Source organism: Marmota monax, unplaced genomic scaffold (genome assembly GCF_021218885.2).
Source record: "Marmota monax isolate L192 unplaced genomic scaffold, Marmota_monax_Labrador192_F-V1.1 WCK01_AAM20220418_F8-fsc00029, whole genome shotgun sequence".
NCBI lineage: Eukaryota > Metazoa > Chordata > Mammalia > Rodentia > Sciuridae > Marmota > Marmota monax.
In genome coordinates this window covers 16,447,852-16,465,577 of record NW_026693024.1, presented here as the reverse complement: position 1 = coordinate 16,465,577, position 17,726 = coordinate 16,447,852, and the positions used below count along the sequence as shown (strand labels likewise).

The window sequence follows — 17,726 nt, the reverse complement described above, 5'->3', positions numbered from 1 at the left end:
GTTAATAAATAGACAGTGGCTTCTAATTACGATGTTACTTCAGGGATTGATCTCTTGGAAAAGTTCTTTCTGAGTCTCTTGCAGAGGACTTAAGAAGTTGACTATTTTCCAATACAACAAATCCTTGCTGGATTGTTAAGGTCTAGGTTGGGATAAAGCGTTTGCTAGAGAAAAGAGGAGCATGTCTCATAGGTTATCACCTGGTGGGATCCTATCATGGCTGATGCTTTCCTCCTGCCCCCTCTTGCAAGACCCCAACTATTTTTATAATAATACTAAGACAGACATTATTTATCTGCTTCATTGTCATGAAGCTGAGATTTTTCAGAGGCTCTATGAGGTGTGATGACATCATATAATGAAATGTTTTAATTTTGGGAAAACCCATGTAGTTCAGTAAACTACTTATTTCCAAATGACTAGTGAATTATGTTGCAAAATCATGCACGATCATAGATCCATTCAAAGTACAAGATAGACCAAGGAGTTTTCATATAAAACACTTCAAAGAATTTATTGGTGTGTTTCAGTTTCCAGGTTATCAATTCCACCTTGAGTCTGATACACAAGAAGAGTGTCCACAATTCATGAAAATGGAGGCCAGGTTTTCTTTGCATTCTTCAACCAAACAACATAACCACAGTAAAGTGAATTCAGAGGCACACATGAGAATTTAACCGTTTTCTGTTAAGGCCAATGTTAAAGATATTTGCCAAAACTTCATCCAGTGTCACTGTTCTCACTGATTTTTTTGTTCTGAAAATAGTTATTTTTCCATAAAGACATCATTTTATGTAACGTTCAATGGACATGTTAATTTTGGGGTTAAATGTATTATCAGGGGCTGGGAGTAGAACTCGGTGGTAGGGTATATGCTTAGCATGCCTGAGAGACTTGGACTTGATACCCATCGCACACACCCACAAACAAAAAATTTACAAATGTTTTTAAATTCTCAGTTGTAATGACTCATGCAATAAATATTGTTAAATTTAATCTAGCTAATTTAAAGCTCTTTGGGGTGCCCAATTAGTTTTAGGAGTATAAGGAGGACTTGAGATATTGAGGAGGACTTGAGGACCCCTGGTTAAGGCATTCCCTATTAAGGTTTTTTTCTGGTCAACAACTATCGATGGCCTTCTGGAAAAAGTGTCCTGTGGTCAAATATATTTTGGGCCAAGATGCCTGCTTTCTCTCCTTTTAGAGATTTACAGTATATATGAATGTATTAAAGTCCCTCAAAGAATGTTCCCCAAATTTATTCCCATCCTGAAACCCTCCTTTTATTTTCTATGTAGCATAATGTTTCACAGTGGAATATGACATCCCGCTGAACGCTCTGGCTAGTTTACAGACATATGCTTTCTCCCCATTTTTAAAAAATAAAGCAAGATTTATCAGGTACTTTCCTGTGTAAGTCCATACTTTCTTTAGAGGATGACCCGTGGAAGTTTGCCAGTTGATTTATTTGATTGCCTGTGCTAAAAAAAAAAAAAAAAAAGAAGCCCTGGTGCACCATCATATTATACTGTTTTGCTTATACTCTTTGAAGCTGTTTCTACTTGTGTTTTCAAACTCATATGTTTTTAAAACTCTGTTTTAGACATTTTTGTGTGTTAATTAGTAGCATCTGCTCCTTATGTCATAAGACAAAGTAATTTCATCCTTACACGAATTGTCCAAATTGTAGGTTAAGTGGTAGCAGTCCGCTTGTTGAGCTTCTACCACTGTTTGGTGTTTTAAAATGAGCAGAAGTACATTTGGTGATGCATCACGTGCTTCTATAAAACAGTTGCTTTTGGCAACTAAGGTTATAAATGGCTGTAGGTTTTTTTTTTTTTTTCATGATTCTTTTTTTTCCCCAGTTTCCTAGTTTCCACTGACTGTGGATACGATGCTAACAGTTAAAACATAAGAGAAGTACATTCTTTCCTCAGTATCTGTGGGGGATTGGTTCCAGGACCCCCGAGGACACTAAAATCTTAGATGCTTCAGTCCGTTTTATAAAATGGAGCTACTCAGATACCTAAGACAACGTAAAGCCTTTGTACTTAGGTGTTACACTGGGTTGTTTAGGAAGAAAAGACGGGGAAAAAAGTATGTACATGTTCAATACAGGTGCAGTTTTTCCCCTGAATATTTTTGATCCTTGGTTGGTTGAATCCCAGGTGTAGGACCCTTGGACGCCCAAGTTGAGTTCCACCAGTGTGGATCAAAAGCATGTTCCCAGCTGTTGCACGTGGACATGACCGTGCTAAGAATAAGAATAATAATGTAATAAGAATAATACTGTCGTCAACCAGTGCCAGTTTCCTTGTGACAAATGCCATTCTAAATTTGTGTTGAGGCAGAAGTGCAGAGATAATGTCTTCTACTCTCTGCATCTCATGTCTGTGTCAGAAAAAGAACAGAAACATGTTAACTTGTTGTAATAATTAAATGGACAAGAGTCACTGTGTTTTACATAATTCAAAGGCTTTGGTTTTTGTTTGTTTTTCTGTGTTTTTGTTATTTTGGTCTTGCCAGTTCCTTACGGAAACACTGAATATTATCTGCTGTCTTAGCCACTTTCTGTCACCAGCCCTCAGTTGATTTCCCCTCATTATTCTAAAAAATCCACATGCAAATTATTGTGACCATCTTATTAAGTGTCTTGTTCTTTTCCTTACCATTGAGCATGGTAGTCCCTGCGTCTCCACGACTTTGCTTCCCACAGTTTTAGTTACTCTGTCAACAAACATTCCAAAAATAAATAATTCACAAACTTAAATAACTTCTATTCTAGACTACTGTTATAATTGTTCTACTTTATTATTTTTTATATACACACCTATGTAAGTTATATGTACATATAAATTAAACTTTACCATAGGTATATATGTATAAGAAGAAGTGAAGTATACATATGGCTCCAAGACTATGCACAGTTTGGGGCAAACACTGTAGTTCTTGAAATGTATCCCCTGCAGATAAGGGGAGAATACTACAGTGTTGTTGTTGTTGTTGCTTATACAGTGGCTTGCTAAATTGCTGAGACTGGCCTCAAACGTGCAATCCCCCTGCCTCAGCCTCTGAAATCACTGGGATTATAGGTGTGCACCACCATGTCTGGCTATAATACTGTGGTTTAAGGAATAACTTTTGCATGCAAAGAAGGACATTTAATCTGTAGAGCATGTTCCGACTGTGTTGGACATTTTCTAATAGTTAACCCGATTAAACAGACTGAGTAAGGTTATCCTAACTAAAGCAAGAGGCTGCCTTTCTGTCTCCTTTGGCAATTAAGTCTGAATGACGGTGGGTTTGGATGTCCGGGGTAGAAGAGCTGTGTTGATATGTGAACTGTATTGATATGGAGGGGCAGATGGTCCACTGCTAGGGTGACCTGTGATGTCAGCTCCCTGCAGGGGAGAGACAGGCTCTAGTGTACACATCCTAGTTGGAGGGACATTCCCCAGGGGAGTGGTGGTCCCTGGTGACTAAGAGCCAAGGCTCTGGAGTTGGGTGGCTGAGTCTGATCCCCACCTCCCTGCAAGTGTGTGGTGCTGGGAAGGTGGTTTAACTTGCTTGTGACTCAGTTCTCCAACCACAAATGCTGCCTGAGAGTGGCCTTCCCCTCGCAACTCTACTAGTTATCTACTGACATGTAACAAGTTACTCCAGAACTTAGTGGCTTGAAACAGCAAATATTTATTCTCTCTCAGCTTCTGAGAGTGGGAGTCGGCCACACACCTCAGCCGGCTGTCTCTGGCTGCCAGCCTTATGTGACATGGTAGTAAGCTGTGAGCCTGCAGCCTGGGCGGGGCGCTTCCAGGCTCAGTCACACAGGTGTCACAGGCTGCAGCTGCAGGTCACCCGGGCCCCTCCACAGGTCTCCCATGCAACCTAGTGGTCGGCCTCCCTGGGTAAGCGATTCAGGAGAGAAGCACCAAGGTGGAACCCGCAGGCCTCTTGCCACCCGGTCCTGGAAGTGGCGCTCCATTAGTCTCACCCACTCTTCCCTGGAAGTGTGTCCGAGTTCAGTCCACTGTCGATGGGAGAGGGCTTCACAAAGACATAACACCAAGGTGGGATGGTTGGGGACCCTCTGGAGGCTCCCTGTGATGGAAACTTGGGCTGTCATTATATCCTCTACCTATTTGTGGCCACAGGTTCCAAATTTATCCATTCACCTGTCTCTTGGACACCTGCTTCTCCAGCCCTTTCCATCTTTCTGAGTGGCAGCTCTGTTCTTAGACATGATGGAGTCAGAGCCTGGAGGGTTCCTTGGCTCCTTTCTTCCTCTTGGGCAGCTTGTCGACTTGGTCTTCAAGTTTCCTTTAGGTTCTCACCAGTTCCCACCATTTAAATTTTTTTTAAAAAAATTATTTACTTATATGCAGTGCTGAGACTCGTACCCAATGCCTCACACATGCTAGGTGAGTGCTCTACCACTGAGCTACCACCCCAGTCCCCAGTTCCAAAAATGACTTGACCGCCAGGTTCACCATATTTGCCTGTGGGCAGGGTCTCTCACTTGGATTTCTGCGGTACATCACCTGGCTCTGTTTTTGACTTTGCCCACTTAGAGTCTATTCTTCACACCACAGACCAAATGGTCCTGAAAATATAAGTCAGGTCATGATACCACGCCATTCAAAATAATTCTCTGTGTCTTCTTGCTTTAAAGTAACCATCAACATCTTGAAAAAAGCCTGCCTACAAGGCCTTTTTATGCTTATCAAATTTATTTTATGGTGTAAAATATATATGTGTAATATATGCAAGTGAATTATATTGTATGTATGTATTCTAAGTAAGTGTATATAAATGTATATTATAATGTATGTATATAAATATATTTGTATTTTTAGTTATAGATCTAGAATATATTTTCTAAATGGTGTAAAGTAGGGATCTAGTTTTAAAGGAAGAGCTGATTTTTCCAGCAGCATTTACTGGATAGAATGCCCTTTCCCAAAGAGGGGATATTTTACCATGAACTGATTGTCTTTTCCTATGAAGTCTGTATCAGATTGTTGGATTTAGCATACAGAGCAAATAAAAAAATGTTTGTGTTTGTAGAGATCTGATTTGGCTTTTAAATATCTGCTATGTGTAAAAACAACTTGAAGTATAAATTGGGAATTAATTATAAAAAATATTTCCTTAAGTCCATTTATTTGATAAATTAGGAATTAATTCTACTTAGGATGCTGTGACCTAAGTTGAAAAATTCAGTTATCTGCCAAAGTAAGAGTGAAAAATACATCTCGCGGCTCCTGGGGCTACTGTTTTTGGCTTATTTGGGTGTATTTTGATTTGCTGCTCATAAATGTCTAGGAAATTAGCACCTCAATGCTTATTGAATCTGAAACCACTGTCAGGATACCCTCCAGAATGAAATCCTTGTTTATATGGCCAATTTTCCTATGAGCTCTCCTCTCTCTGGGTGTTCAAGACCCCGGGCTTTCTTTTTCTCTTTTCTGGATTTCTGGTCTCATCTCTATCATCAGCTGGCATGAAGGAATGGGGAGGTGATGAGTATACACTCCCTTTAGTCGGTTGTGCCGGTCAGCAGCAGCACTGGTAGAGTTTGCTGAAGGAAAGATGCATATGGAAGTCCTTTTCTTGTAGGTCTGGCGTGCAGCTCAGTGGTGGACAGCTTGCCTGGCATGTGCAAGGCTCTGGGTCCAATTCCCAGCACCGAAGAGAAAAATCTTATTCCTAGGGTGGGGGTTGTTGGGGTTTGAACCCAAGCTCCAAGCTATCAGCACCCACTCAACCCCTGGGCCACACTCCTAGGGCTGCCATATTGAAATTCTTGCTTAACAGGAGGGGGTGTAGAATTTTCAGTGGTTTTCTTTGGATATAAGTCATCTCCTACTTGTGTTATGTGTAATTGAGGGTCTGCTGTAAGTCGCAAAATGAATCACTTCTGATGCTGTATCTAGAGAGATAAGTAAAAATGTAAATTATTGTCACTTGGAAGACTCCTTCTTTTTCTTCTCTATGAACAGTAGAAGCCCTGCACTGGCTATTAAAGCCTGGAGGTAACAATGGAACAATTCTGTGCCTCCCAGATAGAGTTTACTCCAAGACAGGTGATGGGAATGTAATCCAGAATTGAATTTCTTTCTTGAGGGCAGAAACAAAACAGAAAAAGAGACTACCATAAAGAAGCATTTGGCTACTGGTGAACTTTCTGTTTTAAAGCCATATTATATCATGTTAGATGGTTTCGTGGCTACTAAGTCAAAATGAGCCTGAATGATTGACCCAGAGCCTTGTACCTTTTACCTTGCTGTGATTTTAAGAGCTAGATGGCCATCAGATTCATTTGCAGAGGTTTAATTAGATGGCAAAGACCCCTCCCAAGATAGAAAGTTGGTGACACATATGGAACGCAACAAGCTATTTTTAGTTAAAAAAGTAAAAAAGATTGATACCAGCCAATAACTTGCAATGAGCTTATTACTAAAATCCTCCTCTTCCTTCCAAATTCTGTTTTTACCAAGCCGGTAAGCTAAAGACAGTTTGTCATACTTTGAACTTCCTGGCTTATGTTGATCTGAATCAATATGTTACTGTTACACATTTGAGTGGGAGCTGAGTTACACTTCATGAAAACTGTTCAGAAAACTAATAAAATCCGCACAACCCCACTTTCGGCGAGTATTGATAGCATCAGGAAAATAAAAAAAAGACTCTGCCATTTCCAGGCAGTTGCTCCTCCAGCTAGACTGAAATTTCTGTGACATTGAACTTAATCCCCTTGTTTAAACATTAACCAAGAGGCAGAGGCAGTCTTCTCCAAAGATTTAAGTGTCCACGTCAATTTAACCAGAGGTACGTGACTACCCCAGAGTCCTTGGAAGAATCATTGACTGTTCCCTAAAGTAAGAGCTTCAGAAGGCTCTGGAAAAGTCAGTTGTCCACACAGCAACCTAGTGAGACAGGCCAGCACAGCCTCCCTCGTAAAGTGGGTCACTTGATGTGATCTATGGTGATGGCCCCAGGACCTTCGGAGCATTTTACAGAGTTCCGAGTTGCAAGTATAATGTGGCCACCAGATCCTGGTCGCTGGGTGACAGCCTTCCACTGGGCTTTTTAAAAGAAAATGGGGGAAGAGCTTATAAAAGGCTAAGAAGGGATACAGGCATCTTTGGAAGACTGTTTCCAGCCTCTCAAATGGCCATTGTCAAAAAACAAACAGTAGGGTGGATTTGACTGAGCATTGGAAGACACTGGAACCACAGACTGTGACCAGTGAGCCTTGAAAGCTGCCAAAGCAGAAAGGACCTTTTCAGAGTGACCCTGTCACCCGCAGATCTGATGTGTAGGCTTCCTCAGCTGCTTGAGTGGGGCGGGAGGCATGCATATCTTACCCTTCATTTCACGCTCAATGTGCCAGGGAGCAGCTATTTCCCGCCTGGAGAAGGTCTTCCCCAAGTTCATCAAGAGGCAGACTAAGAGAAGCCCATCCGTGACCTCTTTGTAGTGCAAAATGGAAATGTCCTCTGTCTCCTACTCTTGTTGATTGGATCCTGGCAGCCCTTTATTTTAAAAATATTTGCTCAGCCAGTCTGAGTCTCTGATGAGCAGAATCAGATGAATTTTCACTTCAAACAAAACTTTCTCTACTCTGCTCTTGAAACCTACACATCAGCGCCTTAAATCATTTAAACGTCATGAATCCTTTATTTCCTTCCTTCAGTCTGTAGATCTGCAGTTTGGCAGCCCTTTCCCGCTGGTGGGGCTCCTCGTTTGAGGAGCCACCATCTCCCTCAGCGTGGGGCTGTGCTTTCCTTCCTTCTTCCTCCCTGACCCCGCACCTCCAGTATTTTAGGGCACTGTATGTAGATAAGATGTGCGAAAGCTTCGTTCTGGTCGTTAGCATGCTGTTTGAGGTCAGGAGATAGACATTTGAGAAAGGCCAGGGATTTCCCCTGACTATCCACTAACTGCTTGAAGTGGCATTTTCATTCTGACTCCATGTTTTGTTTTGTTTCACTGCAGCGTCCTGGGGCATAAGGAAAGAAATTGTCTGGAAGACCCAAAAGTAGTGCTGCTGCGGATCACGGGCAAGACAGAGCGGGCTTCAGTCTGCACAAAGAATCTGGAAACACGCATGGTTTTCGGTGAGTTGTCAGGAGGGCTTGATGTTTATTAGCTTTAAATTTCACCTGGCTGTGTTTTTTTTGGTGTGCAAGACATCTTCTTCAAGGGCCTAGCTGTCTTTGTAGCACCCCAGTAATGAGCCATTTGAGATGATGTTGTTCTAGTCACTGAAAGTCAAGAGCAACCGAATAAATCTAGTGTGCTTGTTTCTGAAATCCACTTGATGTTTGAACTGAGGAGAATACATTTGTGTTTTAAAAAAAAAGACAAAAAATTAAAAATAAAAAAAAATCCAAACAACAACAACAGACCAGCTACATCTTACATATATTCTATTGTAACTGAGAGCATAAGGGATTGACTAATCTTTCACCGAAGAGGAAATAGATTCCATCTGATGATGGAATCAAGTTAGCCTGTAATCAAGTTTTGGGATGGGCAAGGTGGGAGTCATTGGGAGTTTCCAGGTCTTGTTCAACAAATGCTTATTGAGTAATGTTTTTTTAATGGGCTGCAGAGTGATAATTCAGTACTTGTATATACGTGTAATGATCAAATCAGGTAATTAGCATTTCCATCTGCTTAACCATTTATCATTTCTTTGTCTTCTCTAGTTCTTTATAAGATATATAATAAATTGTTGCCAACTGTAGCCCTGCTGCTGTGCTGTAGAACACACCGGGCCCATTCCTACTATCTGTTTATTGAGGAACTCGTTGCTAAATGTGATCCCCTGAATGATAATATTGGTCTGGGTTTGAAGCTCAAATACTCCAAACTATAAGTAAATGATTAAAAGAATTCCAAACTATCCACCCAAATAATGCGGACTTCCAAGGATCTTGTATCAGCTTCATCCACGATGCTTCTTGGCATCTGAGTCCTCAAATGGAAGTCCAGTTTATCCTCACCTAACCTGGAGACCCAGGGGAGCTCACTCTTGGCCTCGGAATGACTCACCGGTAAAAGTGCTACAGTGTGTCTCATTGAGCTCCAAAATCTTGCAAATTTAAAATTCAGTGCCCTCTAGTGTAATCAATTAAATAATTATATCCTTTGATTCTTGCCCAACTGTATTTCCCGAGGGCCTCTGGCAAGTCAGCATCTGCAGGAGGCATGCAGTACCAGCCAGTGTGGCAGCTGGGGGGTGTCCCTTCTCCCCCCTGGCACCCATTTTGAGAGTCATTCTTTCGGTGAAGCAGGACTTTGCAGAACGTGTGGTTAATAATGTATTGCCTTGCAGCCTTAAAGAAAATGTGACACCATCTTTCGCGACGACTCCATGCCAATACAGATCTGCGTATGGGCGCCTTTCGAATCAGTGTCTTTTCTTTTTCCACAGAGGACCTAACCCCCTCCTCCTCTGTGCTTGCTGCCACAGGTCACTGATCCTTATCTGCCAGTGCTTTCGCCCTGGGAGCCCCAAATATTTCTCACATGGAACGGAATTTAGTATTTTTCTTTCTTACCAAGAAGCGGAGCTGTGAATACCACTTTCAGTGATGTTCAGCTGTCACTCTTGTTAGCAGCTGGCTGTCTGCCTCAGAGTGGTGCATTATTTGGGTTTCGTAACAGCGTTTTTTCCCCCCCTCTCTTACAAATGTTAAATTATGAAGTGCAAGAAACCACATGAATGCAGTAGAGTGAAAATGCAAACGCAGTGTTATCTGGAAATGCCAGTTTTAAGAGCCTCCTGGTGAGAGCACCCTTCCTATCATGGTCACATGAAGCCCCTGTTGGACCTGTTGGCTGGTGATTCCCCAGCCAGGTCTTCACCCCTAGTTACACCGCACACTGTGGCCACCTTCTCACGGTGATTCAGGAGGTTGGGTTAGCACGATTGCTCGGGCTCTCTGTATCCATGTCCTGCCACCAGGAAACCCGGCTCTCATTCCCAGGTCTCCCCCAAGTCCTCAGCACTTCGCTGATTCCTCTTTGGGCACATCCATAACGTTTAGAAGCTGCATTGTACAAAAAAGCTTTGTCACACCTTGGCTTTGGGGGGGTTTGCCATCTCCTTGTCTGGGCTGCACCATGGCTCCAGAACAAGAACCCGGTCACAGACCAGTGTTTCTCAAGAGGGTGGCGGATCTAGGGTCAGGATCTCCTGTATCTGAAGCAGCTGGATGTGGTCATAAAAGCTGCAGACTCAGCTACACCAGATTTGGTGAATCACACTTTTGGGGGATGGAGAACCCAGAAACTCAGCCCAAGTAACTCTTGCAAGCTGAGGTTTGAGACAACTGAGACTCATTCTGCATCTTCTTCTTGGCCCTCCTCACCCACAGCAAAGGGTCCAGGGCTGGGCACATGGAAATAATTGCTTGCTGATTTAAGCAGCATCAAACCAAGAGGGTGGCATTTACTCTTTGGTTCCCTAACCTTTTAGGGGTGGGAAGTCATCATGTTCTTTGAACTTTTAGAAACCTGGTTTTGTCGAAATGTGTAAAGCATTCTCCAAGAGGTCAGGGGCTCTTTGAGAAACTTTGCAACCACTGACTCTGTTCCTTATCATGACAGTAGCATGTGACCAGATCTGGTAGAGGTGGAAAATCTCTCTAGGGAGCTGGACGGGAGCCACAGGATGCCAGAAAGATCTGAGGAAGGGAACAGCACTCTGGTAAACTAGAAGCTTCTTGCTTGGCTCCAAAGCCACACCTGCCGCCCTTGGCCGCTTATTCTGAATGGCATTACTTTCAGCTGTGAGGACTCGCAGGTTGTCAGTTTTGGAGGCAGGAGAGCAATCCTGTTGTTGAGGGGATGAAATTAAGCGGCAGTGGACAGCACATCAAAGCGCCCACAAAGGCGTGATCGGTTCAGGATTTGCATTCAATGTTAAGAGACCGCACTGGTGACTGGAGCCCCTCGTCCCTCCTCCTTCTGTCTCTGCAAGGACAAGCCTGGCCTTGGATGACCCAGAAGAGAATTGCAGGGTGGGGCTGCTTCTGGTGCAACTCCTAAATGCCCTTGCTGGTGGTTCATCCCAGGGGGATCTGACAGTAAGTTCAAGTGGAAAACCAAACAGAATGATCTTCAGAGGCCTCTCCAGCCTTTCAAGGAACAAGGGAGGTCATCAGGATACATATCACCCTCTACAGTAACCGACTGAGTCGATCTAGTAAAAAAACAAACTCAATTGCTGCTGCTATCTCACAACATAGAACACTTCTGTAAGCACATGTTTGGGGATTCTCCTCTACCAACTCATGCACGCACACACACACACACACACACACATGCGTGTGCACACACACGCACACACATGCACGCACACACGCACGCACACACGCACGCACACGCGCGCACACACACACACACACCCCAAGCAAAGCAAACCATTCTCCTCTGGACCCCAGATGTGCATCCTCTAATTCCATCCAGTTATGACACTGTCCACCTGGGGATCATGTCAGGTACCCCAGGTACAGGGCTCAGTCCTATAACCCTGCCCTCCACTTCCAATGCCAGTTGCAAGCCCAAGCTTGTTGGCTTGTGATTCTGACTGACTACTTACATATTGGCGTTCCTACAACCTCCTCCCTGGCTCTGAGTTAATTTGAGAGCGGCTCATGGAATTCAGGGAAACACTTCACATACGTTTGCTGATGCATTATGAAGAATATTATAAAGAATATATAAAGGACACAGATAAACAGACGAAGAGATGTGTAGGGTGAGGGAGAAGGGCAAGGAATGGAGTTCTGCACCTTCTCCAGGAGGGTTACCCTTTGGGACCCTTTTCTTGTTCAGCTCTCCAAAAGTTCTCCAAGCTACTCTTTTGGGTATTTATGGAGGCTCCATTAGGTAGGCATAAATGATGAAATCTTTTGTCACTGTTGACCAGCTCAATCTTCAGCCCCTCCACCTCCCAGGAGGCTGTGGGGGATGGAATAAAGCCCCCAACCTTCTAATCCTACTGCCTTTGTCTCTCCAGGGACCACCCCCTATCTTGAAGTTATGGAGGGAACAGCCAGCTGTCAACTGACAGTCAACCAGCGTTCAAAACTCACTTTGGCGATTCCAAGGGTTTTAAGAGTTGTGTGCCAGGAAATGGTGATAGAGACCAAATTCATATTTCATAATATCACAACTGACAAGTGCATTAACATTTTTTTACAACCTTCTTTTTTTTTCTTTGAGTATTACTTAGTTACAGTTTTACTCGGAGAAATTGTGTTGATCCTGGGTTTAGTTTGTGTGAAAAGGCATGTTCCAACACAGTGTCAAAGTTTCTTGTCCCAGATCTCTATTCAGTTTCTTTTTTCTTTTGGTGGTGGGGATGAACCCAGGGCTTTGCACGTTTTACACAAGCGCTCTACCGCTGAGCTACACCCCCCAGGGTGTTTTGACTTGAGGAGTTTGGGAAGTGGAAAGGTATAACTTGGGTAGATTCTTCTCATATTCTCAGTTAAGTGAAGGGAAAAAAGAGCATGTATTCCCAAAAGCAGTGCTAAGTACTGGGGCCTTTTAATATTAGCCGCACAGAGACCCTCATGGGATTTTCTTCCTGTGTAGCTTCTTTTTTCTAGTGGGTGGGGTTGGCAGTTGTTTTTGTGGCAGAAGGGAATCACACAGGTTGTCAGCTACAGAAGACAAATGTACAGTTGTCTGCAGAAGTGTCTTTGAGCCTCTGTTGAAGCCTCAGTTGGAGGAATAATCAAGGACAAAAATTAAAGAAATATAATGTTCAGGATTTTAGCTAAATGCCAGATGTTGGCATTTCTGATCTGGAGGTCTATAGCGATGCATGGGATTTTTTTTTTTTTTTATAAGAAACCGTATTTCCTTGTGGGTGGGAAAAGAGAAAAAATTGGTTCTACAAGAACATTTGTCTGGTTAGAAAAGATGCATCATTTTCCAGGAGGTAGCCTTGAGATCTGCAGGATTTCCAAACTGCCACCTAAGTCCAGGGCACTGCTGTAAGAGGGCTGAGGCAAGCAGGAAAGGAGCCAGGCCACTCAGGAGCTGCACGGCAGACCGTGTCTAGAAAGCTCCTGCAGTCCTCTGCCTTAGTTTGGTTCCCTGTGTACCTAAGCCAATGTTCTGTACAGCAGTACCCAAAATGCCTTCTGTTCAATGTGTTAGAACTCGCTCTTCTAGCTGATGCTATCACAGGCTAATAATCGCACGAGTCCTTCAGAGAAGCAGTGCGGTTTGGTGGAGCTGAGTCAAACCACACCCGGTCAGGAAATGCAATGGATTTCTGACAGCAGGCACCATGGGAACCAATGCTGATTTACTTGGTAGGTCCTCTTCCTTAGTGACTGTCTGAGGGCTTTGACGGGAGGTCTTTCCTGTGCAGCAAAAGAAATGAGGATTAAACTGCCACATTGGCACACTGGGAGACCACAGGGGAAGCGGTGTCCTGGGGCTGTTACTCTGCACGCTCCTCCTGGAGGCCTCCTGACCTTGAGTGGTCCTGGTCCCTGCTCTCCACGGATCCTGCCCTCTTGACTAACTGCCTCTGCAGAGTCCAAACCCGGTTACTTCCAGCTTCCTCCCGGATGGCTCCGATGGGGAGTGGGAATCCAAACCTAAACTTGAAATGACCTTGTTTCCCTTTATGGGCTCCTTGTTTACCGAATGAGGATACCAACCCGCGCGGTCCTGGAGGCTGGACACTGTCCTCTTGGCAGGCTTCATCCCTTGAATGTGCCAGAGCTGTTCCTCTTGGCCCCTCCCAGGCAGCCTGCTCCTCTGTGCTCTTGCCCTTGTGCTTTTGGGGCCTCAGCATCACCAACCTGGACCATGGCTGCAGCTTCCCAAGGGATGTTCTTGACCTCCGTCTTTTCTTCCAACAGTCCACTTCTTCTATATCGAGAATTATCTTTTCAAAGAAAGCGTCTGATTCAGTCTCTCACACTTAGAAACCTTCCTGGCTTCAGTGGTGAATTGCCCCAAGGTTAAATCCCCAGTACTAAAATAAATAAATACATACATACACACGTACATTGAAAAAAATCCCTTGGTAGCACACGGAAGCATGGAAAAATGTTTGTCATAGAATGTTAAATGTAAAATGTTTATAGAATCATGATAAAGCATATGCCCAGCCACAAAGACTAGAAATAAGTAAAACAGAAATGAAGGTATTTTTTTTAGTATTACAGTGGCTTGTACTTTTCCAAAAAATACTTCTTTGGTATTTCCCGTAGTGATGAAGCCATATGATGAGGTGAAAGGAAAAATTAAAAGGATTTGTTAGCTTTCCATCCCCTATAAGGTAAAACCTGGACTTCAAACATACTGTGTCATTTAAGGACCGTGAATTTCTCCATGTTTTTATTTCAACCTGGGAACTCCTACTGAGGCCTCATTGAACTCCCCCCATTTTGGTATTATCAGTATGCTACTGCAGTGCTTTTTTATGTAGCTATCTCTGTGGATTGTTTACCAGGACAGAGATTGGGTTTATTTTAGACCTTGTATTTCACATATTAAGTCCATTCCCACACATATTCTGGCTTAATAAATATTTACAGAAAGTAAGAAGAAATCTGTAAATTTCTTAATACCTTTCAAGGTAAGGTACTCAATTTTTTTTTTTTTCCGGAAAACTTCAGTACTAATTACTGTTTCAGAGAGACAGTGTTTATGAAGTTAGTTAGATACAGCATCATCTCATTTAAACTAAGCTATCCAAGTAAATCTTGGGCGGTAGAGAATTTTAACATCAAAAGGAGGTATTTTGGCTTCTTTGCAGCCCTATTTGTGAAGTTGCTAGAAATTGCTTTTTCAGCTGTTTTGTGCCATGTGTAATCATGTACGTCAAATCAGAAATACAAATTAATGACACACGCAGGGCTAGTGATGTTATGTGAAGACGTGGGTTTTTTTTTTTTTCCTTTTTTTTTTTCTAAGAGAAATTTAAAAAGTCAAGACTGGATAACATTAAAGGATTGATGTAACATTTTCAGTTCTGAAAGGCTATTCTGCTCTAGGAATATGCTTGTTACTATTTTTTCATTTCTAAGAATTCTATTTGGCTAAAATACCAAAAAAGAAAGAAAGAAACTTGGCTTAAATAAATGAAAAATCCTCTCCAAAACTGATTTTGGTTCTTCAAAAGTTCCTTTTCAAAAGGAAGAATAGGACGTTTTCTAATATCACATGTCAAAAACGCCTTTAAAAAAATTATCCTCACACTTGTAAATAAGAACAGATAATATTTTGGTATTAGGGGCAGGTTGTTTAATGGCATATATTATTTGTAGTATACAATGTAAACATGTGTACATATATAACATACTTTTTTTCTATTCATTCTTTAACTTGCATCAGTAAGTTGAAATAGAGAATTTTAGTTCGAGATTTGCCACTTTTTTTTTTTTTTTGCATGATACCATTACCCAATCTTGAGGGTTTTTTTTTTTTTTTGCATATAAACTCCTGACAAAAGTTGAAGAGTCATTGGATAATTTAAGACAGTAGTCAACAACATGTATTGATTGTGACTTAGAAAGATTTAAAAAACACATCACTCTATAAGTTGACCCTTGCCTGTTTTGCACAGTGAAGAACCTTAATGGAATTTCTTGCTTTCCTGTCCTGAGCCTTGGGTTCCATTAAAAGTCCACCCCTCCAGCTGGTAGATGAGTGGGGAAGCTCACAGTGGCCGAGGCTGAGGTGAAAGTGCAGACTCCAGTTTACCTGTAGTTTTCCCTGGTGCCTGCTCCGTGGGCTGCACGCTGGTCCAGCTACCACTGCTGATCATCGCCAGGAGGCTCTACATGTCGTCTTGCATTCATGAGAGATGGTACTCGGAAGCATCCTAAATGCCTAGTGACAAAACCTCAGGAAGGAAACAGATACTGCAGTTTTCATTACAGCTTCAGTGTTTCCCAGTATAGAAGGTGCTTATCTTGAAGTGCCCTCTGCAGACTGACTCCACAGTTGGTGTGGTGATGCTGTGGCTGGAGCCTATCTGAGAGTGTTTGTTGGTTAGAACAGGCAGAAGTGTCTGTGCGCAGCAGTTGTAGCCCATGCCCAGTATGTGCAAGGCCCTGAGTTCCATCTCAGCACCCAAATCATAATAACAACAATAAAATAAAGGGATTCATGAGCAAGAGTAGCTTCGATTAGGAAAACGAGTAGGCTGCTTTTTCCAATTGCAATTGCCTACGTACAGAACACAGTACCATAACGGATCCCAGACTTAAAATTTTCAGTTTTATTGAGGTATAATGGACAAATAAAATTGTGTACACTTAAAGTGTACAAGGTGGCCTGCATGCACACATGCATATTTGTGTTGTGAAATGTTTATTGCAATCAATTAACACATTCATTACCTCACAGTTAGCTTTTTGTATTGTTGGTAGTGAGAACAATTAAGATTGTCTGGTAGTAACTCAAGTGTGTAATACATTGTTATTAACTTAGTTACCATGTGTATGTTCAATCCCCAAAGTTTTAAAATACAGTCCTGATTATAACCAGTGCAGATTTTTTTAAAAACACATTTTTTAAAAAACAGCCATTATGCTGTTGGGTAGCAATTTAATGTCAAGTTTAAAAGCATGGGTTATTTTTTGGGGGAGTTGGGGTTGGGGAGTTGAACCCAACAACTGAGCCGCATCCCCAGACCTATTTTGTATTTATTTAGAGACAAAGAGTTTCAGTGAGTTGCTTAGCACCTTGCTTTTGCTGAGGCTGGCTTTGAACTCGGGATCCTCCTGCCTCAGCCTCCTGAGCTGCTGGGATTACAGGAATAGCAAAGGTTCCTGAGGCCAACTTCCTGAGTTTGAATAGAAATCTACCACCAAATAGCTGTGTAATGCCGACCAAATTGTTTAACCTCCTTGGGTCTCAGGTTACCCACCCTGGAAACAGGAAAAAATAAGACAGTACCTGCCAGAGTTGGAGAAAGTACCTGAGTTAGTTCACATAAGACTTTCCAACAAGGAGAGCCATTATCATCAACACCATTTTCAAGGTGTTCAGTTCATTACTTGGGAGAAATTTTCCAGCATTTGTTTTATTCCTAGGGCCTTCCTTAAACTCAGCTGATGAATTCATACTCAGTCAGGGAAGGTGAAACGTGTCAGTGAGCTCAGTGAGGAAGACCAGCAGAGCCGTAGGAACACGAAGAGGGGGCTCTGTGGTCAGATGAAGGAGGGCGCAGGTCTTGTTGGAGCACAGCTGGACCCTGAAGAGTGGCCAGGGTCCATCTGGACAGAGAAGCAAGGCCTTCTAAATAGGAGGGTGCAGGCTGTGACACGTGGAGAGGGGAGAGGGGAGGGTGTGTTTGAAGAAAGCTGTGGACCAGTTTGGGGCCTGTGCAAAGTGGAGGTGGAATAATGAGAAATGTGGAGGAAAGATAGGTCTATTCAATATTGCAGTTGTCCTTCGTATCCTGGGTGACTTGGTTCCTGAAACACGAGTTCCCCCTGGACCCCAAAATCTGCAGGTGCATCCTGTTTGCATTTAATCTGTGTATCCTCCTGTATACCTTAAGTGTCTCTAGGTTACTTATAATACCTAACACAATGCAAAGAGTTGATATACTGCATTTTTTAAAGAGTATGGTGACAAGAAAATATGGTGTTCATGTTCAGAACAGATAAGTTTCTCTGTCTATACACCACACACACACACACACACACACACACACACATTTTTGTACC

At 42.7% G+C, this 17,726-nt stretch overlaps 1 protein-coding gene across 13 annotated transcripts in view; it reads left to right on the top strand.

Moving 5' to 3' along the window:
* The window catches only part of Atxn1 (ataxin 1), a 387,579-nt gene that overhangs the window by 86,053 nt on the left and 283,800 nt on the right, over positions 1-17,726 (top strand). For all 13 annotated transcript variants that reach the window (XM_046453385.2, XM_046453378.2, XM_046453377.2 and 10 more), the window contains one exon: positions 7,999-8,120. The gene's annotated coding sequence lies outside the window, so the exon portion shown is untranslated. The remainder of the gene's footprint in view (positions 1-7,998; positions 8,121-17,726) is intronic.